We start from the raw sequence: 13,610 nt of genomic DNA, 5'->3' as shown, positions 1-13,610 counted from the left end.
AAGCATTCAAATTGTGAATATAGAGCTCTAAGGAATGATCACTGGAGAATTTCATTACTCACTTCTTCCTAATTTATACTGTTACACATTTAATATTGTATTCATCCCTTCTGTTATCACCTAATCACTTTTTAAAAACAAAACTTAAACGTGCTTCTCAATTTCAATTAAGGGGAGCCTCTGAATTTCATCAAGAGTCTGTTACAGGTAACTTATGTGGTAATGGTTAGCATATAGTTTCAATCCTCATTTAATTTAGAATTAAATCTTTGAAAACAAAGCCCACTAAATTCATAAGTGATTATCTCCTTTTCAGAAACCCTTGTTTTACTCATTGATCATGTTTATATTTTAGTAGAATCAACGTGGATTGTGCCCTTGAAATGCTTTCAGATCATTTTACTCCACTAAATATGTACTTATGCTCACTGAGCTGCTGAAAATATCTGCCCACCATTGCTTACTCGATCCTTAATTTTTCTTTTAAGAATCCACTCTTGTCATTATAATTTATATTGATGTAGCACATTTCAGATTGAGAGGATATTTTAAAATGATTCAGACAATTGACTGGGAGCCGATACTAGGGTGGGGGGAAATGTTGATAGGGAAGGGGGGGAAGGTGGCTGAAAGTGTGGTTGAAAAGATAGGTCTTAAGATGGGTTTTGAAGATGGAGAGAAGAGCAAGACAGAGGGATAGAGTGGGGCAGATCAGACAGGGGACATGAAATTGGATGATATTTGCAGAGTGGAGGAAGTGGCCAGTATAGTAAGGCCGCAGGATGTCACAGAGGTGAGGAATAATTCAATGATGCAACCATTGATTGGTTCAAACATTTACCTTGAAACATTTTTCCTTTCAAATTATCCTCCTTTTGACCAATTTGATTCACTCTTTCAATGAATAGAACGTTATATTGGGACTAATGTCATATCCTCTGATTTATTGACTCGTGAAGGGGAAATATTAGTTATGTGATCAAAGTATGTGAAGTTGGTAACTTATCACAATGCTGCATAGATTCCAGAGAAATGCACAGTGATCAGAATCATCATAAACCAATGCAACTGACAGTGAAAAGGAAATGTGCTGAGCAATATTGGGTTAGACCTTTTTGCTCGGCCAACAAAATAAATTTTCTGAATGAATATTTCTTTACTTATAGCTACGCCAAGGGCAACAACAACTTACACTTATAAGGCGCCCTCCACACAGGGTAGCGTCTCAGAGTGCTTAAGGGCATCACCACTCGGTAACTACTGGAAACAAGGCAATGATGTGAAACGGCCATACCTGGACATTGTGGGATAATTCTCATCCATGGGCCATGGGTTGACAATCAAGGTTTAGAGCACGATTTACATAGCATTAATCAGAAGAGTGGATATCAGATATGATAATGTTATACAGTATACGTTGTTTATCTCTTCATACTTTCTATGATATACTTAGCCAATATTTGTCACCTTGTCAATGGTATATCATAATAAACTGCTAAACCAGCATGTTACTTCTTGTAAAAGTGGTCTGTTTGTAAACCCTTTGCTGTTTGATTCTAAACTTGAGTCGTTCTGAAATGAACTTGGGACGATCTCAATCATGACCCATGACATCTCATTGACATAGTCCTTCTGTGTCCTGGCCAACCAGGAGGTCCATTTCTTAAATTCAGAAGCCACCCTCAAGATCTAAAGAGAAGCCAAGACGATTTTTAACCTGAGAGCAATAATTTCCATAGCAATTTTCATTGGATTGTGATGCTTGTAAAAAATATATAGGGCTTTCTTTTTATATAGAAGATCTGTTGCTGAGCTCAATTTGTTGCCGAACTTCTACTTTTCTGACAGCTCGCATTAAAACAAAGGTCTCGATAATTAGTTGGCTACTCAATACAAATTGAAATTTGAGCGAAATAGTTAATGAACAGAACATTATTTCACTATTTCAGCTCACTGACCTGAAGCTATATAATGTTTCGCTCTTTGATTTATCATTAAAGACACATCAGTGGATGCAGTTCTCTGGCAGGGAATATTACAATTCTTAACTGTGATCAGTGCAAAAAGCTGCAACTATTAAATACAAGTGTTCAGTTCCTAAAGCTATACGTCACATTTATTGATTGCTTATCGCTGCAGGATATATAAGCAGGTTAGAAATTACCTTTGTTTCTGTTGTTTTTAAAAAGAAAGGTTAGCTACAAACAGGTAAGCTGCACTTTTAATTTAGTAGTTTGCAGAAACCTATTTGTCATTGCTCAATAGACGTAATTGAAAGTAACGAAATTTAGTCTCACCAGCTTTGGTGATTACTGTGCCTCTGAAGGTAAAAGCATGATATGCCTTCACATTTTTTTTACAGGGTAAAGATTTAAGTGTCCATTCCCTGCCACAATGGGATGTTCAGCTTTACAGCATATGATATCTGCTTGCCTGAACTATATGAATATTTATTGGTAGGGCTGCTATACCATTGTGGATCATGGTTGTTGGGTCATGTCCTTTCTAAAACTTTTTTTTAAAAAAGTAATTTTTACATTTTTTTTAATATAGATGATTTAAAACAATAAATACCTGGAGTGGGCTGACGGCTCTTAATTCTGCCTCCAGTTCTGTTGATATTCGGTGCACATTCTCTATTAGTAAAAGCTCTCTTTTCTAAAACTAGGAAGAATGAAATCTTATGCAGTGCATTATTTTAATTCATTTAAAAAATATTCTTCCTCATGCTTTGTATTATTACTTTCTCTAAAAATACAATTTCTTTTGATGCTATGATCAAGCCAAATGATCCTACTGATTTGTTTTTCCAGGACATGAATATGTTAATGAAGCCGAGATTCATCGAAAAGCCCTTATATCTAAATGTATGCATGAGGTCGAAACATATATAGATGTAGAGATTAAATGAGTGCGAGAGGAGAACTTTTTCTGAGTGACTTATAATTTCTGTTGTGTTGATTCGCATTGTGATTGAAGAATATGCAATGAAGAAGAAGAATAAAAATCCTTGGGTTTGTTAGGATTATTATGGTGGGAGTCTTTTACGTTGATAGAACTTTGGGAGGATGTATCAAAGCATTTCATGGATATGTACCATAAAGTGTAGTGACTCTATATTTTGTAGGTGAACTAATTTGTGAATCAACTACAATTGCACTGAGCTCTTTTGCTGTATCTAATGCTGTAACTTGAAAGCTCAAGTGGAGCTAAATTTAGTTTGCTCCAAAATACTGCCCTTTATACTGAAAATGTTAGGCTTGAGTTGCAAGTTGTATTCTGTGATAAATAGCACCAAATTAGGTCCAGTAACTAGAATATGCTCACATGGGAGGGTGAAACCTTGGGCAAGTTTCCTTACTCCACACGCCTGACAATAATCCCTCAAGAAAATAAAACAATAATAAATTGGTCACTTCAAACCACGACTGTTTGTGGGACACTGCTGTGCGCAATTGGCTGCTGCATTTCGCCCACAACATACAGTCAATTCGCTTTACAGTCTATTCTGTGAAGTGCTTTGAGATGTCCAGAAAACGTGAAAAGCGCTATATCAAATGCAAGGATTATTATTATTACTTAATAGTCACAGCAACCAAGAGAGCTCAATGCAATTGTTGTTTACTCCCAAAATGCATTATTTTCTTTATAATGCATTTTCCAACATACATTTAGTTAAATAATTGAGATATTTCATTCCTGCAGTTCTTTTGCTTCTGGGAACAAAGCCACTCCAAGCAATATTATGATGTGAAGTGGGAGTCTGGCTTATACTTCCTGGTCTTTCCAATGCATTGAATCAGCTTGTAAAAAGAAGTCTTCCGGTGTTTTGACATTTGGCATTTCTTTGTAAAAAATGTTTTAAAGATGGTTGTATAAATAATTTAAAAATACAGTGCAGCACCACTGAAGGTTTTCAGGTGTCCATTACAGAGATTTCATACAGACCACAGATAATTCAGACCAGAACTGGAGTGGGTGCGAATTACACTGCTCTTTAAACCATTTCATCCAGGTGGTGTCAAGGTCAGGCCTCTGAAGACATCATCAACATCATCATACACTCTTACTGTGGAATGGAAAAAACACATCAGTCTGGCCAAATGATTATGGACCGCACAGAAATAATTTGACAATGTCAACATTGAGAGGTTTGTTAACATGTGTCACAGATACAGAGGAGGGAGATTTCTGAGACTATTTTTAGCTATTGAATTATAACAAGGGAGCTTACAGCCGCTTCCAGATGCAGTGTTGAGAGAATTTAGTATTCTGTAGTTTAACAATTTCCTGTAATGAAGCCCTTTGGGAAAAGCACTGCATTTCCTGAAATTTTGAGGTCAGTAATAATAGCATAGGGTAATGAGGAATATTTTGGAGTACTACCTACCTACCTGTTGTGTTTGTATGTTAGATTTTAAAGGCTTTTCCAAAGCCAAGTTCCTTCCCAATGATCATCTTGTGAATTTTGAATAAACAAACCAATGTTACTTATGGATTCCATTTGAATTAAAATGCATTTATTTAACATTTACTTAAGGAGAACCATGTTAGCTTACACAATAAATAATATATTTAATTTGCAGTGTTTCTCGCAATATTCCTTGACAACGAATCCCTTTCGAACTTCCAGTGATCCAGGGCTATTCCGCTCCAGAATTTATGGTGAAAGTTTGTATCTGCTTGTGTTGTATCTGTCTGAGAGCACAGAGACATGTTTGCCATTGACAAGATTCTCCTCCAACCCAAAATTCAGCAGGGAATAAAATATTTTTTAAAAAATACAAAATAAAAGCTTTCATACAAAAATGTATAGAATTCTACCTTTTTGTTTCACTGGAGCATGATGTGAAGCAAAGTAATTCGGGGAGAATCCATATAGATAATAATCCTTGTATTTTCATCTACTTTGCATTGCATACAGATGGTGGTGATTACAGACTCCCAGTAGATTACAGAGGAGGAAGTTGTGAAGGCCCTATAGTTTTTTTTAAAAAAAAGCCACTCAGAAGATGAATGATGCCTGGCTTCCTGCCTCATCACAATTACTCCTTTGCAGCAGTACCTCATAGTCTTATGAAAATTAAAAGGGGACAGATTCCATCTATCACTTCCAGATTTGCTGGAATTCTTTCTGAGAATTTCAACAGCTGGCTTGGTATCATCCATACATGATAGAAACCATGATTTGATTCAGGCTGTATTATATACTTGAAATATGAAATAATGGACTTGCTCAGCAGAGCATCAAGTTGCCGGGAACCTTCAGGATGTATATTTACAGAAGTTTGGTTCCTGGACCAGAATATCCGATTCAGAGGCATGATGGTACCTGTGGGTCTATTATTGCACACAATTTTAAACTGATCTATAAAATATTGTGCCATGTTCCTATGGTCTATGATGCATGCAAGTTATGCATGCAACAATTCAGCAAGAAGTATTGACAACCTGGAAGAATGTCATTAAAAACAGTATAAATGGGGGTTAGTGTTAGAATATACACGTTTTGTATACTGCTAGAATCATAATAGATCTTGTGAATGGGTTAACTTTTAAGTTAAGTGTGGGGGGCAACTGGACTGACTTTCATGGGATAGGACACATCTGGTTTTCTCTGTTTTTGAAAGAATAACGGACAGCTTTGGAAAAGCGCAGGGAGTCACCTCTTATCAGTAAATGACAACAAGCCCACAGAGGTAACGGTCCAAGGTACCGGTCGACACAGGATCTCGACTTAGCAATAAGTCGCTAGATTCTGACAGGGCCTGCCAAGCGACAAAAGCCAGCCCTCAAGAATAGCAACTAATGAGCAAGTTGCTTAAACTAGAGGACCTTGGTACCATCCCGGGATACTGATAAGAAATAACCAGTCACTTAAAAGGAATGTACTAATGATCCCACCTAACAAAATAAAAAGCATCAGATAACAGGGGTCTTAAGGACAATGTGTATATGTACTGAGGCATGTACACCCCATGAGGTGTTCACGTGAACCCAGCATGATTTCGGCCAGGTGATCTAATTTCCGCACCATGATTGGACGAACATCGGTATAAGAGTTCCGATAACTTTGTGAACGGGCCCGTCCTGGGTCGCGGAGACAAGTATATGGGAGATGGGGCCGTCCCAGGTCGCGGAGACAAGGATACGGGAGATGGGGCCATCCCGGGTCGCGGAGACAAGGGTACGGGAGATGGGGCCATCCCGGGTTGCGGAGACAAGGGTACGGGAGATTGAGAGCTAGAAACACAAAGACTGAGGATATCAGATAAAAGATTGAAACCTGTAAGCAAGAAGACTGAAAGCATGAAGAATCAAGCTTGTGTGCTGTAAAGACACAGTGTTGAACTTGAGATATCTACAGTGGTATTGTTCTGTTATAAGATCTGTTGATTGTACCGGCCTTTGGTCTGACCCATCGGGATATTGGGGAATAACAAACGAATAATAATAAAACAGTCAGATAGCTGGTTGCAAACGGATTATGGCTGATTTTATTTTCTCCCATTAGGTGGGCAGCAGTTTTTGAAAAGGATTTGTGTGTATTTTTTATAATTGATTTTTCTTGAAAAATACAATTTCATCTATTTCTGAGACTGATTGCTTTAGGTCAATTTGGCTGCCACCAAAATAAACTTCTGTTATTTATGTTCATAAATAGTTCATGCAACCCAAGTGCCTTAGAAATGTGCCTTCCTTAAAGATAAAGATGTGAGTGTCCTTGAATCACTAAAGTGCCGACATGAAAGGCAAATGTAATCTTGTTGTTATTGTAAAGTTATCTGGCTCAAATTATTTTTCTGTGGTAGGAAATATTTGAATATTTCTCTGTTCCCTCCTTCAAAAACCTTAAATCTCCTGCCAAGCTTTAAATCCTCATTTTTGGAATGTTACCCAATCAATAACGTATTAAATGATACACTTAAGCAGAGTCTTCCCATAACTGTATGTGTAATCATGCTCTGCAGTGCTTTGCTGCATAAAACTGGGAAGAGACTGAACATACTGGAGTACGCATATACTTCTGGAATATTTGATACTCGTTCCTTTCTGAGTGGGAACAGGTAAATTATTGACAATACTAAAAACTATTCCAAAAGGACAAACTCAATAATTCCTCCCTGGCTGTTACAATTTACAAATTTTAAATAAGAATAATAATCCTTGCATTTGATATAGCACTTTTCACATCTTCTCAACGTCTCAAAGCACTTCACAGAATATGCTGTGAAGTGAATTGACTGCATATTTGTGGGCAAAACGCAGCAGCCAATTGCGCACAGCAGTGTCCCACAAACGGTCGTGGATTGAAGTGACCAATTTATTATTTTTTTCTTGAGGGATTATTATTAGGTGTGTGGAGTAAGGAAATTTGCCCAAGGTTTCACCCTGCTGGGAATCAAACCCAGGTGTTTAAATGTGCAACAACCTCCCAAGCAGACATAACATATGGTGATAGCTAATTTTTCCAACCATTCCTGGGAAACAGTGGAGAATTACTCCACAAAGAGAGTGGTTAAATTGAGTTAAGAAACAGGAGCACCTTCATAAATTCATTTGGTAATCTGTTTATGACTGAGTTGAATTCCATTGAAAATAGGTTCTAATCACTTTACTGCTCACCTAGGGAGATGAATTTATCTGTTATGGTGTACAATAGGCCAGGTTTTTACTGACCTTGTCTCTATTGTGGTAGAAATTATTTCAAATGCAGCATATTGTGTGTATCCATTGCATTGGTTCTCAGAGACGGGGGAAATTATAGCCATAATGGCAATTTATCACCAGTGGGAAAACTGTACACCTGAGTTTCATGAACTGATACACATGTATTTTAGATCCAAGTATTTAAATTGTTAACTAATATTTTAAAAGAAATTTGTCCCAATCTTGGGAATTATGGAAGGCCCAGCGGAGTGATGTTTGGAACCTATTAAAAAGATACCCGTTTGAATAGAGACCTTGTTCACCCAAGATTTAGTGCTTAGAAACAAGAAACACATTTCAGAATTAGTCAGTGGAGAAGAAACCGCAGTGTAAAAGAGTGGTTGTATATAATAAGCAAAAGAAAAATGCGACACATCCATACAGATGTGATAAATGGGTCTCCAAAGACCACATTAATAATAAAACAAACCATAAATAGAGAAGAAGATCAATTATAGGAAATATTTCCTTCACCCTGTTCAAGCCACCTGGTAGATTACTCCACTTCTGTGTATTGCTCCAGGTGCCACCATGCAGGGGTCAGGAGAGAAGATTGATAGGAGAAGACTTAAGATAATCGATAATTGACAAACAAAACTGATAATCAGAATAATTTTAATACCATGATAGGAAAATAAATTGGAGTTCATGCATTGGAATTTAATGGAATTTACTGGTTTATGTATTTTCCTGTTTTAATGTGAGTATTATGTGGAAATTATTAAAGTTAATAAAATGTAACAATCGAAGAGCAAATTCCATGGCAACTGTTATTTTGAGATATTTGACCTTTATTATTCTTATTGTTGTCTTATTATTGTTATCTTCTTACTGCATCCATCCTGGTTTTCCAATTGTTCTTTTAAGTGCACATGAAAAGGACAACACTTTACAACACCAATTGTATCCTAACAACTTTAAGCTAAATGATGCATCACACCTACTTCATTAAAGAGCTGAATGCCCTTCTGTCATGTAAAACTTATGCAAAAATAATAATGGAAGAAATGGACAAGGACGTTTCATCCAATTAATTAAGAATTTCAAATTTTCCTCACAATAGAGCAAGAAGAAAAGTGCTTGGGGACAGTGCTGTCGAAACCATTGGGTACTTAGTTTATGTGAGAAGCCAATTAAGCTGGGAAATTTATAATATTAAGATGGTTTTGAGATTTTTGTCTGATAATAATACAGCACTCTGCAAACATATTTCAAACTTACTGACTGGTCAGAGTACCTTGAGAAATCTGTATTGGAAACACCATATGTTACAAACTTAAATGCCATATGCTGCAAATGCATCAGTTAAACAAGAAGAAGGGAGGTGAAAGACTACAAATTGGAAGGGTCCCCACACAAGATAGGAAAGGGTCTGCAGACCAGACTCTCTGATGCAAAACTCATCAATTTAAGCATTCCTTGTCCATGCAGTGATTTTATTGGTTCAGGGGTGGGAATATGTTGACAGATTCTAATGTCATTGAATCTCAGGAATAAATACATTGAAATATGTGTAATTATCAGTATTATTGAACAGCTATTGTTGCATGGTGGACAATTATTCTTTTGAAAGTATACTTGTTAGATATAGTTTATGAATAATCTAAGCATGACTATTATAATCTAAGCATGACTATTCTTAGATCATTCTAATAATCTAAACATGACAGATTTCATTTTTAAGTTTGATATGAGGACCTCCACTGAATACTTAATGAATCATTTACCATTGAATTATATACATTACATTGTGGGTGGCATGGAAATAGCAAATATAATAGATGCACGGAATTTAGATAGAAAAAAAGTACCCACGGCAGTGTCATCATTAAGGCATTATCCCTATTTCTTATACACATTTAACAGCTTTCTAATAATGGTATTTTTTAAATACCAAGACAAAAATGAGAAAATGCCATGAGGCTCATCCAACTTGCACTGCACATGGGACCTCATTAAAATATTTCACCTTCCCTTTGATTTTGGTCAGCAATAGCTGCTTTGATTTACAACTCTATTTCCGGAAGGTAAAACTCTCTCTGTCTTGATAATAGGTACCATAAAACAATAGTTTTAACACTTAGGAAAATAACACCCCCTAAAGCCCTACTGCCACTGCAATTCATTTAATTATTTTCTGCTCACTGTATTAACACATTTGCTAATTTTGGCAACAGTCTGCATTAGTTTACATTTTCAAAATTACAAACAGAGTTCAGATAATGATAAATATCTCCTGTCACGTTACTGGCCAGAACTCAGCAGCATCAAAGTCGATCATGAATAATGTGTTTAGTGTCACTCAGTGTGATATTTAACATTTGATACACAGAGAAATCCAATGTAAATCCTATTTTCTCATTGTGCAGCATTTATCAACCCTCATCGGGCTATAAAATTGCCCAGCAATTGAGATGTAATGTAGTATGTAAGATTCTCATTTTGAACATCTGTTAGTGTCCAAACTCAACTGATTTAGAAATATAGCCCAATATCCTGTTGGCCTCGTTTATTGTAATCTCCCACTGGTTTGACATTGAGAGCAATGAGTCAACAAACACCCTTTAGATTTCTTTCACCTTTACCTTGGGTAAAACAATGCACGTCAAGGCTGTCAGGGCTTACATTGTACATTGTTTTTGTATTTCCCCAAAGAAGTTAAATGTTTCCACAGAGACTGGTGAAACTTAGGGAGCAAGCCGTTCTGGGGTCACACATGCACATTTTACTGCTAACTGAGAAAAGGTTGTTGCATGTCATCTAGGCTGCTCAATGCAGCTGGTGCAGGAAATCCCTGATAAAGGAGTGAAAATTTAACGCCTTTTAAAAAGGAGGAGGGACTTGTACAATGCAAAAACACAACCACAGTTGCAAGGCTCTATCCGTGCATATGATCCAACATTATTTTAACAAACTTCTCTTAAAGCCTCAGTAATGTTTTTAAAAAAAGTCCTTGAATGATCAATTCTTCATAATCAACTCTTTAAACAGAGCTTTGGGAGGTAATGAGGGGTATCAATGTAGTGTATGTCCAAAATATAAATGGTTCCATTAAGAGAAAATAGATTTTGTAAATATTTACGGTTTGCTGCTCAGATCATAGATTCAGAACTTATGGCACATCAATCTATTACTTTTACCATTTTTAAATATTTAAACATTGTACTGTGAGGTGTGAAAAATGTGATGCACATTAGTATTTCATAACTGAATAACAAAACCGAATGCATTCTCCAGCTTTCTTGGAACATTTTCCTTAGTTTATGCAAATAAATTCAAGATAAACATTCTGCAACGGTACTAACAGATATTTACAAATTTAATATATTCAATTTAAATGGCATTTCTAAACTAACACATAACTCATGTGTTTATATTCTATGTCGCAATGCAATAGAACTCCTTTGCCTGCACCCCGCAACACTAGAGTGAAGCAATTTCTCTGTAACAGAACCTGTTGAACCCACTCTTACTGTGATTCAGTAAAGCAGCATTTATCAAAAGAGGCAGCAAAAGTACATTTTATTCAATACATTAATTGATTGATAAGTCTTTGAATGTGTATTTCGAGAAATTGGTTTGTACAACTTTGATTTACAATAGAACAGAGCAACTGAAACGGTGCTACTGTGGTGGTACCTCCTCCATCCACTAAAGATGGATCCTGCAGTCAGCCCATACTCAAGCATTATTTTGTTTCCCTTTCTCATGTTCTTTTCGATAACAATTGCACACTTGCTTTACATCCTAAGGTGCATTGTACAATATCTTCTTTGTCTTTTTTTTCCCTCGTGAATAATATTAGCAGCCCAATAGTTGCATTAAAATTCTGAAACATCTAGTCAGATGGATTTTCCAACCTTTCAAGATGTTCCCACTCTTTGTTTCGAGGTGAGATCAAACAGTTCCACTTCGACAAAAACATAAAGTGTATCGACTGCACCGTACTGAGAAAATGATTGTTATTGAACCGATAGCATGGGAACTTCTGTACAGCCGTCAGTGATACCTGAAGGAAATCCTATTGAAGTCAACCGTGACATTTCTTGACACCTGCTAGTTTCAGATTTTGCCTGGGAGAAGTGGAACTTTTGATGTAGCAGAGCTCAAATCAAAGATGAAATCGAAAAAGAAAAATGTATGACTTTCTCCGCAGTCAGAGATTGTAATAGTAACACAAACATTCATATGCTGATGGTACAATGTGCATTTTCGGTCTCCAGAGCCATTTTTGAGGCTATTGCCATCTGTAAAGTATTCTTTGAATGTTTTGAAGGCTTTCTGGCATGAATCCAGTAGAAGAAGTATTATGTTGCGGTTGCTTTCTCAAGCACTTTAGTGACACAGCCTGTGAAGCCGGCACTGCTGATTTCTCATTCTAGCATCAATGCCACCTACATAGTTTCTGCCTCAGTTCTCAACTAACTTCGCTTTCAGTTGTAGCAGCGGCAGCAGCAGATGCTACTCTGGTCCCAACTGCCCTCAGCCTTGAGAGAAAGAAATTGAATCCACTAATTTAAGCTTTTTCACTGGGAGCCAGTCAGGCTAGCTATTCATAAAACACCATTAGCAATAAAGACACAAAGTGTAGGATCAGATTATAAGAGCCCATTTAATTCTGCTCTCATTGAATTGCTGCAGAGTAAAACATAATAATACAGTGACCAAAAAGTCATGATACCATTGCAATGTTTAATAAGTCTTAGAGAAATTAAGTTTTTTTTAGATAATAGGGTAGATATCACAATTTTTTGGTCACCCTGTATTTTCAATACACTTTTTTTTGCCACGTATGGATTGATGGCTTTCCTATAACTCAACATGCTAAAAAAATCATCCCAGCATGTTAATTACGTAATGCAGTGAAACTAAGGCATTCATAGTTGGGAACCATTGATCTCTGCCGTATTATTTGCTTTATATCTGCATGAGCAGCAAAACTTTGTTATTACTGTAATTGGGATCTTAGTGGCTCTTACGAAGGAATCACAGAGGTAGGGAGAAGGTAGGATGCATATTTTTTCAGCTCCTTGGGATGTTCTCTCGACGTGAAAGATGCTATACAAATGTAATTTTGTATTGTATATTTTAGATAGAAATGTTAAGTGAGGCAAGGGAAGGCTTAGGACCTCCAGAATATTGGGTTATAAAGGGCTCTTACTTCACCTGAGTAAACTGAGCTCTTGCTTAATCGTATTTACCTGGACTTCTTTTGGAAAAGCCATACAGGTGCTTATAAGAATGGTAGAATAACCAGAATAGAAAAGCTGTTCACCCATATAACTGTAAAGCCCCCTATAACACCCTGTTCATTTCTGCACCTGAGTTGCAAATAATTATAGCAAAGGGAGCTCTTGCTTCCACAGAACATATCAAATCATTAGCACTGTAGGACTCATCTGAACAGATGCTAATGATTATGTGCTCACCTATTGCGTTGGACTTGCAGAGTACAGCAACATAGCTGAAGATCAATAGCATTAGTGAAGAGCAGGCAATGTTGTACACTGTCTAGAATAACAATGCTGTATATCTTTTCGTTAACATTCTGATCATGCATAGAGCTGCTCTTAATAATAATAATAATAATAATAATCCTTGCATTTGATATAGCGCTTTTCACGTCGGGAGGACGTCCCAAAGCGCTTCACAGAACACACTGTAAAGTGAATTGACTGTATATTTGTGGGCGAACGCGGCAGCCAATTGCGCACAGCAATGTCCCACAAACAGTCGTAGATTGAAAATGACCAATTTAATTATTGTTTTTAGTTTTGGAGGGATTATTATTAGGCTCTGTGTGGAGTAAGGAAACTTGCCCAAGGTTTCGCCCTCTGCCTGGAATTGAACTCAGGTCTCTCACTTGCAAAGCGAGTGCTCTAACCACTGAGCTACAGGAC

The sequence above is a fragment of the Callorhinchus milii genome, unplaced genomic scaffold, assembly GCF_018977255.1.
Source record: "Callorhinchus milii isolate IMCB2004 unplaced genomic scaffold, IMCB_Cmil_1.0 Scaffold5, whole genome shotgun sequence".
In the NCBI taxonomy this organism is placed as follows: Eukaryota; Metazoa; Chordata; class Chondrichthyes; order Chimaeriformes; family Callorhinchidae; genus Callorhinchus; species Callorhinchus milii.
The sequence above is the reverse complement of the archived record's forward strand: the minus strand, read 5'-3'. Positions refer to the sequence as shown.